Genomic DNA, 10000 nt, shown 5'->3' with positions numbered 1-10000 from the left:
GCCCGGATAGACTCGGTATGCCTTGGGATACATGCGTATGCCCCGATAGGCTTGGTACGCCCCGATATGCGCACGTGTGCCCCAGTAGGGCTCGGTATGCCCCGGTATGTACGCGTGTGCCCCGATAGGCCCGGTATGCCCCGATATGCACACGTGTGCCCCAATAGGGGACGGTATGCCCCGGTAGGTACGCGTGTGCCCCGTAATGCACGTTTCGCAGATCTCCCCGCATGTCCCGCCCCTATATGTAATACTTACTTACTTACTTTCTTTCTTTCTTGCTTGCTTGCTTGCTTGCAATGGTTGGGAGTGCCCGGCATGCCCCGCTGCAGAGACCAAGGGCGCAGTGACTTGGCACCGCGGATGCCGGGACTCCGGCACTTCCCGTGGCACTGATGGTTGGTTCCAAAGACAAAAGGCCGTGCAAGGCCACCGCACCGCGGATGATTTTGCTCGTGCTGGCGCCGTTGTGTGGCCAAAGAACATGCGCGAATGCTCGTGTCGGAAGGGTTGGTGTCCTGGCCCCGCGGGTGTCACGAATGCTCGGTTGCGAAGACCATGGGACCAGAGCCATGGCACGTCGGATGATGGCTCCAGCTGGCGCCCCGGCACTTTCTGTGGCATTGATGCTCGGTTTCAAAGACAAACGTGCGCAGTGCCAGGGGACCGCGGATGACTGCTCGTGCTGGCCCCGTTGGGCGGCATTGATGGTCGGTTGCAAAGAAAATGCGCGATTGCTCGTGTCGGGGCCCGGCAAGCCAAGGCCAAGCGAGCCATGGCACGTCGGATGATGGCTCCAGCTGGCGCCCCGGCACTTTCTGTGGCATTGATGCTCGGTTTCAAAGACAAACGTGCGCAGGGCCAGGGGACCGCGGATGACTGCTCGTGCTGGCCCCGTTGGGCGGCATTGATGGTCGGTTGCAAAGAAAATGCGCGATTGCTCGTGTCGGGGCCTGGCAAGCCAAGGCCAAGCGAGCCATGGCAACGCGGATGATGGCTCGCTAGTGCTGGCGCCGTGCACAGTGGCCTCGCACACTCGCCCTGCACGCTTCCCTTGCACGCAGCCTTGCACACTAGCCTCGCATGCGAGCCTTGCACCCTAGCCATGCAAACTAGCCTTGCACGGTAGCCATGCACACAAGCCGTGCACATTAGCCATGCGCACAAGCCCCGCACACTAGCCTTGCGCACAACCCTTGCACACAAGCCATGCACTCGAGCAATGCACACAAGCCTTGCACTCAAGCAATGCACACAAGCCCTGGACACTAGCCTTGCACACGGGCCTGGCACACAAGCCTTGGGCACTAGCCTTGCGCACTAGCGTTCCACATGAGCCTTGCACACTAGCCTTGGACACTAGCCTTGCACACAGGCCTTGCACACTAGGCATGCTTGGGCGAGCTGATCCCGCATCAAGTCGACGGGTCTAGGCATTCTTGGGCGCAGATCCCGCATCGTCTCGTCGCGTCTGGGCGCAAACACGTCGCGTCTCGTTGCGTCTTCAGAAGTCGTCGCTAACAGCACCTTTGGTTGCCACTGGTGGTTAGGCTGGTTGGTTGCGCAAACCCTATAGGAGGGTGGCATGCTGGTGGGCGTTTTTGCCCGGATAGGCACTAGAATGTGCAGATTTTGGGCGTTTTTGCCTGGATAGGCTAAGGAATGGGCATGCTTTGGGCGTTTTTGCCCGGATAGGCACCGGAATGCTTGGCCTTGGCTTGTCCTAGCAAGGCATTGCTGGGTTGGGCTCCCTTGGCCTTTTGGGCGCCTTGGACGATGTCTTGCGAAGACCATGGGCACAAGGCCATGGCATATGGTGAGGAAAGGACCACGGTTGCCAAGGTTAGGCACCGGAATGCTTGGCCTTGGCTTGCCAAAGCAGGGCATTGCTGGGTTGGGCTCCCTTGGCCTTCCGGGCGCCTTGGACACTGTCTTGGGAAGACCATGGGCACAAGGCCATGGCATATGGTGGGGAATGGACCACGGTTGCCAAGGCTAGGCATATAGAGAGGAATTGCATTTTTGCCCGGATAGGCACCGGAATGCTTGGCCTTGGCTTGCCATAGCAGGGCATTGCTGGGTTGGGCTCCCTTGGCCTTCCGGGGGCCTTGGACGCTGTCTTGGGAAGACCATGGGCACAAGGCCATGGCATATAGTGAGGAATGGACCACGGTTGGCAAGGCTAGGCATATAGAGAGGAATGGACCACGGTTGCCAAGGTTGCGCAAGTTTTGGGCATTTTTTGCCCGGATATGCCCAAGTATGCCCCGATAGGCCCGTTACGCCCCGGTATGAACGCGTATGCCCGGATAGACTCGGTATGCCTTGGGATACATGCGTATGCCCCGATAGGCTTGGTACGCCCCGATATGCGCACGTGTGCCCCAGTAGGGCTCGGTATGCCCCGGTATGTACGCGTGTGCCCCGATAGGCCCGGTATGCCCCGATATGCACACGTGTGCCCCAATAGGGGTCGGTATGCCCCGGTAGGTACGCGTGTGCCCCGTAATGCACGTTTCGCAGATCTCCCCGCATGTCCCGCCCCTATATGTAATACTTACTTACTTACTTACTTTCTTTCTTGCTTGCTTGCTTGCTTGCAATGGTTGGGAGTGCCCGGCATGCCCCGCTGCAGAGACCAAGGGCGCAATGACTTGGCACCGCGGATGCCGGGACTCCGGCACTTCCCGTGGCACTGATGGTTGGTTCCAAAGACAAAAGGCCGTGCAAGGCCACCGCACCGCGGATGATTTTGCTCGTGCTGGCGCCGTTGTGTGGCCAAAGAACATGCGCGAATGCTCGTGTCGGAAGGGTTGGTGTCCTGGCCCCGCGGGTGTCACGAATGCTCGGTTGCGAAGACCATGGGACCAGAGCCATGGCACGTCGGATGATGGCTCCAGCTGGCGCCCCGGCACTTTCTGTGGCATTGATGCTCGGTTTCAAAGACAAACGTGCGCAGGGCCAGGGGACCGCGGATGACTGCTCGTGCTGGCCCCGTTGGGCAGCATTGATGGTCGGTTGCAAAGAAAATGCGCGATTGCTCGTGTCGGGGCCCGGCAAGCCAAGGCCAAGCGAGCCATGGCACGTCGGATGATGGCTCCAGCTGGCGCCCCGGCACTTTCTGTGGCATTGATGCTCGGTTTCAAAGACAAACGTGCGCAGGGCCAGGGGACCGCGGATGACTGCTCGTGCTGGCCCCGTTGGGCGGCATTGATGGTCGGTTGCAAAGAAAATGCGCGATTGCTCGTGTCGGGGCCTGGCAAGCCAAGGCCAAGCGAGCCATGGCAACGCGGATGATGGCTCGCTAGTGCTGGCGCCGTGCACAGTGGCCTCGCACACTCGCCCTGCACGCTTCCCTTGCACGCAGCCTTGCACACTAGCCTCGCATGCGAGCCTTGCACCCTAGCCATGCAAACTAGCCTTGCACGGTAGCCATGCACACAAGCCGTGCACATTAGCCATGCGCACAAGCCCCGCACACTAGCCTTGCGCACAACCCTTGCACACAAGCCATGCACTCGAGCAATGCACACAAGCCTTGCACTCAAGCAATGCACACAAGCCCTGGACACTAGCCTTGCACACGGGCCTGGCACACAAGCCTTGGGCACTAGCCTTGCGCACTAGCGTTCCACATGAGCCTTGCACACTAGCCTTGGACACTAGCCTTGCACACAGGCCTTGCACACTAGGCATGCTTGGGCGAGCTGATCCCGCATCAAGTCGACGGGTCTAGGCATTCTTGGGCGCAGATCCCGCATCGTCTCGTCGCGTCTGGGCGCAAACACGTCGCGTCTCGTTGCGTCTTCAGAAGTCGTCGCTAACAGCACCTTTGGTTGCCACTGGTGGTTAGGCTGGTTGGTTGCGCAAACCCTATAGGAGGGTGGCATGCTGGTGGGCGTTTTTGCCCGGATAGGCACTAGAATGTGCAGATTTTGGGCGTTTTTGCCTGGATAGGCTAAGGAATGGGCATGCTTTGGGCGTTTTTGCCCGGATAGGCACCGGAATGCTTGGCCTTGGCTTGTCCTAGCAAGGCATTGCTGGGTTGGGCTCCCTTGGCCTTTTGGGCGCCTTGGACGATGTCTTGCGAAGACCATGGGCACAAGGCCATGGCATATGGTGAGGAAAGGACCACGGTTGCCAAGGTTAGGCACCGGAATGCTTGGCCTTGGCTTGCCAAAGCAGGGCATTGCTGGGTTGGGCTCCCTTGGCCTTCCGGGCGCCTTGGACACTGTCTTGGGAAGACCATGGGCACAAGGCCATGGCATATGGTGGGGAATGGACCACGGTTGCCAAGGCTAGGCATATAGAGAGGAATTGCATTTTTGCCCGGATAGGCACCGGAATGCTTGGCCTTGGCTTGCCATAGCAGGGCATTGCTGGGTTGGGCTCCCTTGGCCTTCCGGGGGCCTTGGACGCTGTCTTGGGAAGACCATGGGCACAAGGCCATGGCATATAGTGAGGAATGGACCACGGTTGGCAAGGCTAGGCATATAGAGAGGAATGGACCACGGTTGCCAAGGTTGCGCAAGTTTTGGGCATTTTTTGCCCGGATATGCCCAAGTATGCCCCGATAGGCCCGTTACGCCCCGGTATGAACGCGTATGCCCGGATAGACTCGGTATGCCTTGGGATACATGCGTATGCCCCGATATGCGCACGTGTGCCCCAGTAGGGCTCGGTATGCCCCGGTATGTACGCGTGTGCCCCGATAGGCCCGGTATGCCCCGATATGCACACGTGTGCCCCAATAGGGGTCGGTATGCCCCGGTAGGTACGCGTGTGCCCCGTAATGCACGTTTCGCAGATCTCCCCGCATGTCCCGCCCCTATATGTAATACTTACTTACTTACTTACTTTCTTTCTTGCTTGCTTGCTTGCTTGCAATGGTTGGGAGTGCCCGGCATGCCCCGCTGCAGAGACCAAGGGCGCAATGACTTGGCACCGCGGATGCCGGGACTCCGGCACTTCCCGTGGCACTGATGGTTGGTTCCAAAGACAAAAGGCCGTGCAAGGCCACCGCACCGCGGATGATTTTGCTCGTGCTGGCGCCGTTGTGTGGCCAAAGAACATGCGCGAATGCTCGTGTCGGAAGGGTTGGTGTCCTGGCCCCGCGGGTGTCACGAATGCTCGGTTGCGAAGACCATGGGACCAGAGCCATGGCACGTCGGATGATGGCTCCAGCTGGCGCCCCGGCACTTTCTGTGGCATTGATGCTCGGTTTCAAAGACAAACGTGCGCAGTGCCAGGGGACCGCGGATGACTGCTCGTGCTGGCCCCGTTGGGCGGCATTGATGGTCGGTTGCAAAGAAAATGCGCGATTGCTCGTGTCGGGGCCCGGCAAGCCAAGGCCAAGCGAGCCATGGCACGTCGGATGATGGCTCCAGCTGGCGCCCCGGCACTTTCTGTGGCATTGATGCTCGGTTTCAAAGACAAACGTGCGCAGGGCCAGGGGACCGCGGATGACTGCTCGTGCTAGCCCCGTTGGGCGGCATTGATGGTCGGTTGCAAAGAAAATGCGCGATTGCTCGTGTCGGGGCCTGGCAAGCCAAGGCCAAGCGAGCCATGGCAACGCGGATGATGGCTCGCTAGTGCTGGCGCCGTGCACAGTGGCCTCGCACACTCGCCCTGCACGCTTCCCTTGCACGCAGCCTTGCACACTAGCCTCGCATGCGAGCCTTGCACCCTAGCCATGCAAACTAGCCTTGCACGGTAGCCATGCACACAAGCCGTGCACATTAGCCATGCGCACAAGCCCCGCACACTAGCCTTGCGCACAACCCTTGCACACAAGCCATGCACTCGAGCAATGCACACAAGCCTTGCACTCAAGCAATGCACACAAGCCCTGGACACTAGCCTTGCACACGGGCCTGGCACACAAGCCTTGGGCACTAGCCTTGCGCACTAGCGTTCCACATGAGCCTTGCACACTAGCCTTGGACACTAGCCTTGCACACAGGCCTTGCACACTAGGCATGCTTGGGCGAGCTGATCCCGCATCAAGTCGACGGGTCTAGGCATTCTTGGGCGCAGATCCCGCATCGTCTCGTCGCGTCTGGGCGCAAACACGTCGCGTCTCGTTGCGTCTTCAGAAGTCGTCGCTAACAGCACCTTTGGTTGCCACTGGTGGTTAGGCTGGTTGGTTGCGCAAACCCTATAGGAGGGTGGCATGCTGGTGGGCGTTTTTGCCCGGATAGGCACTAGAATGTGCAGATTTTGGGCGTTTTTGCCTGGATAGGCTAAGGAATGGGCATGCTTTGGGCGTTTTTGCCCGGATAGGCACCGGAATGCTTGGCCTTGGCTTGTCCTAGCAAGGCATTGCTGGGTTGGGCTCCCTTGGCCTTTTGGGCGCCTTGGACGATGTCTTGCGAAGACCATGGGCACAAGGCCATGGCATATGGTGAGGAAAGGACCACGGTTGCCAAGGTTAGGCACCGGAATGCTTGGCCTTGGCTTGCCAAAGCAGGGCATTGCTGGGTTGGGCTCCCTTGGCCTTCCGGGCGCCTTGGACACTGTCTTGGGAAGACCATGGGCACAAGGCCATGGCATATGGTGGGGAATGGACCACGGTTGCCAAGGCTAGGCATATAGAGAGGAATTGCATTTTTGCCCGGATAGGCACCGGAATGCTTGGCCTTGGCTTGCCATAGCAGGGCATTGCTGGGTTGGGCTCCCTTGGCCTTCCGGGGGCCTTGGACGCTGTCTTGGGAAGACCATGGGCACAAGGCCATGGCATATAGTGAGGAATGGACCACAGTTGGCAAGGCTAGGCATATAGAGAGGAATGGACCACGGTTGCCAAGGTTGCGCAAGTTTTGGGCATTTTTTGCCCGGATATGCCCAAGTATGCCCCGATAGGCCCGTTACGCCCCGGTATGAACGCGTATGCCCGGATAGACTCGGTATGCCTTGGGATACATGCGTATGCCCCGATATGCGCACGTGTGCCCCAGTAGGGCTCGGTATGCCCCGGTATGTACGCGTGTGCCCCGATAGGCCCGGTATGCCCCGATATGCACACGTGTGCCCCAATAGGGGTCGGTATGCCCCGGTAGGTACGCGTGTGCCCCGTAATGCACGTTTCGCAGATCTCCCCGCATGTCCCGCCCCTATATGTAATACTTACTTACTTACTTACTTTCTTTCTTGCTTGCTTGCTTGCTTGCAATGGTTGGGAGTGCCCGGCATGCCCCGCTGCAGAGACCAAGGGCGCAATGACTTGGCACCGCGGATGCCGGGACTCCGGCACTTCCCGTGGCACTGATGGTTGGTTCCAAAGACAAAAGGCCGTGCAAGGCCACCGCACCGCGGATGATTTTGCTCGTGCTGGCGCCGTTGTGTGGCCAAAGAACATGCGCGAATGCTCGTGTCGGAAGGGTTGGTGTCCTGGCCCCGCGGGTGTCACGAATGCTCGGTTGCGAAGACCATGGGACCAGAGCCATGGCACGTCGGATGATGGCTCCAGCTGGCGCCCCGGCACTTTCTGTGGCATTGATGCTCGGTTTCAAAGACAAACGTGCGCAGGGCCAGGGGACCGCGGATGACTGCTCGTGCTGGCCCCGTTGGGCAGCATTGATGGTCGGTTGCAAAGAAAATGCGCGATTGCTCGTGTCGGGGCCCGGCAAGCCAAGGCCAAGCGAGCCATGGCACGTCGGATGATGGCTCCAGCTGGCGCCCCGGCACTTTCTGTGGCATTGATGCTCGGTTTCAAAGACAAACGTGCGCAGGGCCAGGGGACCGCGGATGACTGCTCGTGCTGGCCCCGTTGGGCGGCATTGATGGTCGGTTGCAAAGAAAATGCGCGATTGCTCGTGTCGGGGCCTGGCAAGCCAAGGCCAAGCGAGCCATGGCAACGCGGATGATGGCTCGCTAGTGCTGGCGCCGTGCACAGTGGCCTCGCACACTCGCCCTGCACGCTTCCCTTGCACGCAGCCTTGCACACTAGCCTCGCATGCGAGCCTTGCACCCTAGCCATGCAAACTAGCCTTGCACGGTAGCCATGCACACAAGCCGTGCACATTAGCCATGCGCACAAGCCCCGCACACTAGCCTTGCGCACAACCCTTGCACACAAGCCATGCACTCGAGCAATGCACACAAGCCTTGCACTCAAGCAATGCACACAAGCCCTGGACACTAGCCTTGCACACGGGCCTGGCACACAAGCCTTGGGCACTAGCCTTGCGCACTAGCGTTCCACATGAGCCTTGCACACTAGCCTTGGACACTAGCCTTGCACACAGGCCTTGCACACTAGGCATGCTTGGGCGAGCTGATCCCGCATCAAGTCGACGGGTCTAGGCATTCTTGGGCGCAGATCCCGCATCGTCTCGTCGCGTCTGGGCGCAAACACGTCGCGTCTCGTTGCGTCTTCAGAAGTCGTCGCTAACAGCACCTTTGGTTGCCACTGGTGGTTAGGCTGGTTGGTTGCGCAAACCCTATAGGAGGGTGGCATGCTGGTGGGCGTTTTTGCCCGGATAGGCACTAGAATGTGCAGATTTTGGGCGTTTTTGCCTGGATAGGCTAAGGAATGGGCATGCTTTGGGCGTTTTTGCCCGGATAGGCACCGGAATGCTTGGCCTTGGCTTGTCCTAGCAAGGCATTGCTGGGTTGGGCTCCCTTGGCCTTTTGGGCGCCTTGGACGATGTCTTGCGAAGACCATGGGCACAAGGCCATGGCATATGGTGAGGAAAGGACCACGGTTGCCAAGGTTAGGCACCGGAATGCTTGGCCTTGGCTTGCCAAAGCAGGGCATTGCTGGGTTGGGCTCCCTTGGCCTTCCGGGCGCCTTGGACACTGTCTTGGGAAGACCATGGGCACAAGGCCATGGCATATGGTGGGGAATGGACCACGGTTGCCAAGGCTAGGCATATAGAGAGGAATTGCATTTTTGCCCGGATAGGCACCGGAATGCTTGGCCTTGGCTTGCCATAGCAGGGCATTGCTGGGTTGGGCTCCCTTGGCCTTCCGGGGGCCTTGGACGCTGTCTTGGGAAGACCATGGGCACAAGGCCATGGCATATAGTGAGGAATGGACCACGGTTGGCAAGGCTAGGCATATAGAGAGGAATGGACCACGGTTGCCAAGGTTGCGCAAGTTTTGGGCATTTTTTGCCCGGATATGCCCAAGTATGCCCCGATAGGCCCGTTACGCCCCGGTATGAACGCGTATGCCCGGATAGACTCGGTATGCCTTGGGATACATGCGTATGCCCCGATAGGCTTGGTACGCCCCGATATGCGCACGTGTGCCCCAGTAGGGCTCGGTATGCCCCGGTATGTACGCGTGTGCCCCGATAGGCCCGGTATGCCCCGATATGCACACGTGTGCCCCAATAGGGGTCGGTATGCCCCGGTAGGTACGCGTGTGCCCCGTAATGCACGTTTCGCAGATCTCCCCGCATGTCCCGCCCCTATATGTAATACTTACTTACTTACTTACTTTCTTTCTTGCTTGCTTGCTTGCTTGCAATGGTTGGGAGTGCCCGGCATGCCCCGCTGCAGAGACCAAGGGCGCAATGACTTGGCACCGCGGATGCCGGGACTCCGGCACTTCCCGTGGCACTGATGGTTGGTTCCAAAGACAAAAGGCCGTGCAAGGCCACCACACCGCGGATGATTTTGCTCGTGCTGGCGCCGTTGTGTGGCCAAAGAACATGCGCGAATGCTCGTGTCGGAAGGGTTGGTGTCCTGGCCCCGCGGGTGTCACGAATGCTCGGTTGCGAAGACCATGGGACCAGAGCCATGGCACGTCGGATGATGGCTCCAGCTGGCGCCCCGGCACTTTCTGTGGCATTGATGCTCGGTTTCAAAGACAAACGTGCGCAGGGCCAGGGGACCGCGGATGACTGCTCGTGCTGGCCCCGTTGGGCGGCATTGATGGTCGGTTGCAAAGAAAATGCGCGATTGCTCGTGTCGGGGCCTGGCAAGCCAAGGCCAAGCGAGCCATGGCAACGCGGATGATGGCTCCAGCTGGCGCCCCGGCACTTTCTGTGGCA

Source organism: Tasmannia lanceolata, unplaced genomic scaffold (assembly GCF_043159265.1).
Source record: "Tasmannia lanceolata isolate RefF3 unplaced genomic scaffold, GAP_Taslan_0.1 ptg000119l, whole genome shotgun sequence".
Lineage (NCBI taxonomy): Eukaryota > Viridiplantae > Streptophyta > Magnoliopsida > Canellales > Winteraceae > Tasmannia > Tasmannia lanceolata.
Note: the sequence above shows the minus strand (reverse complement) of the source record.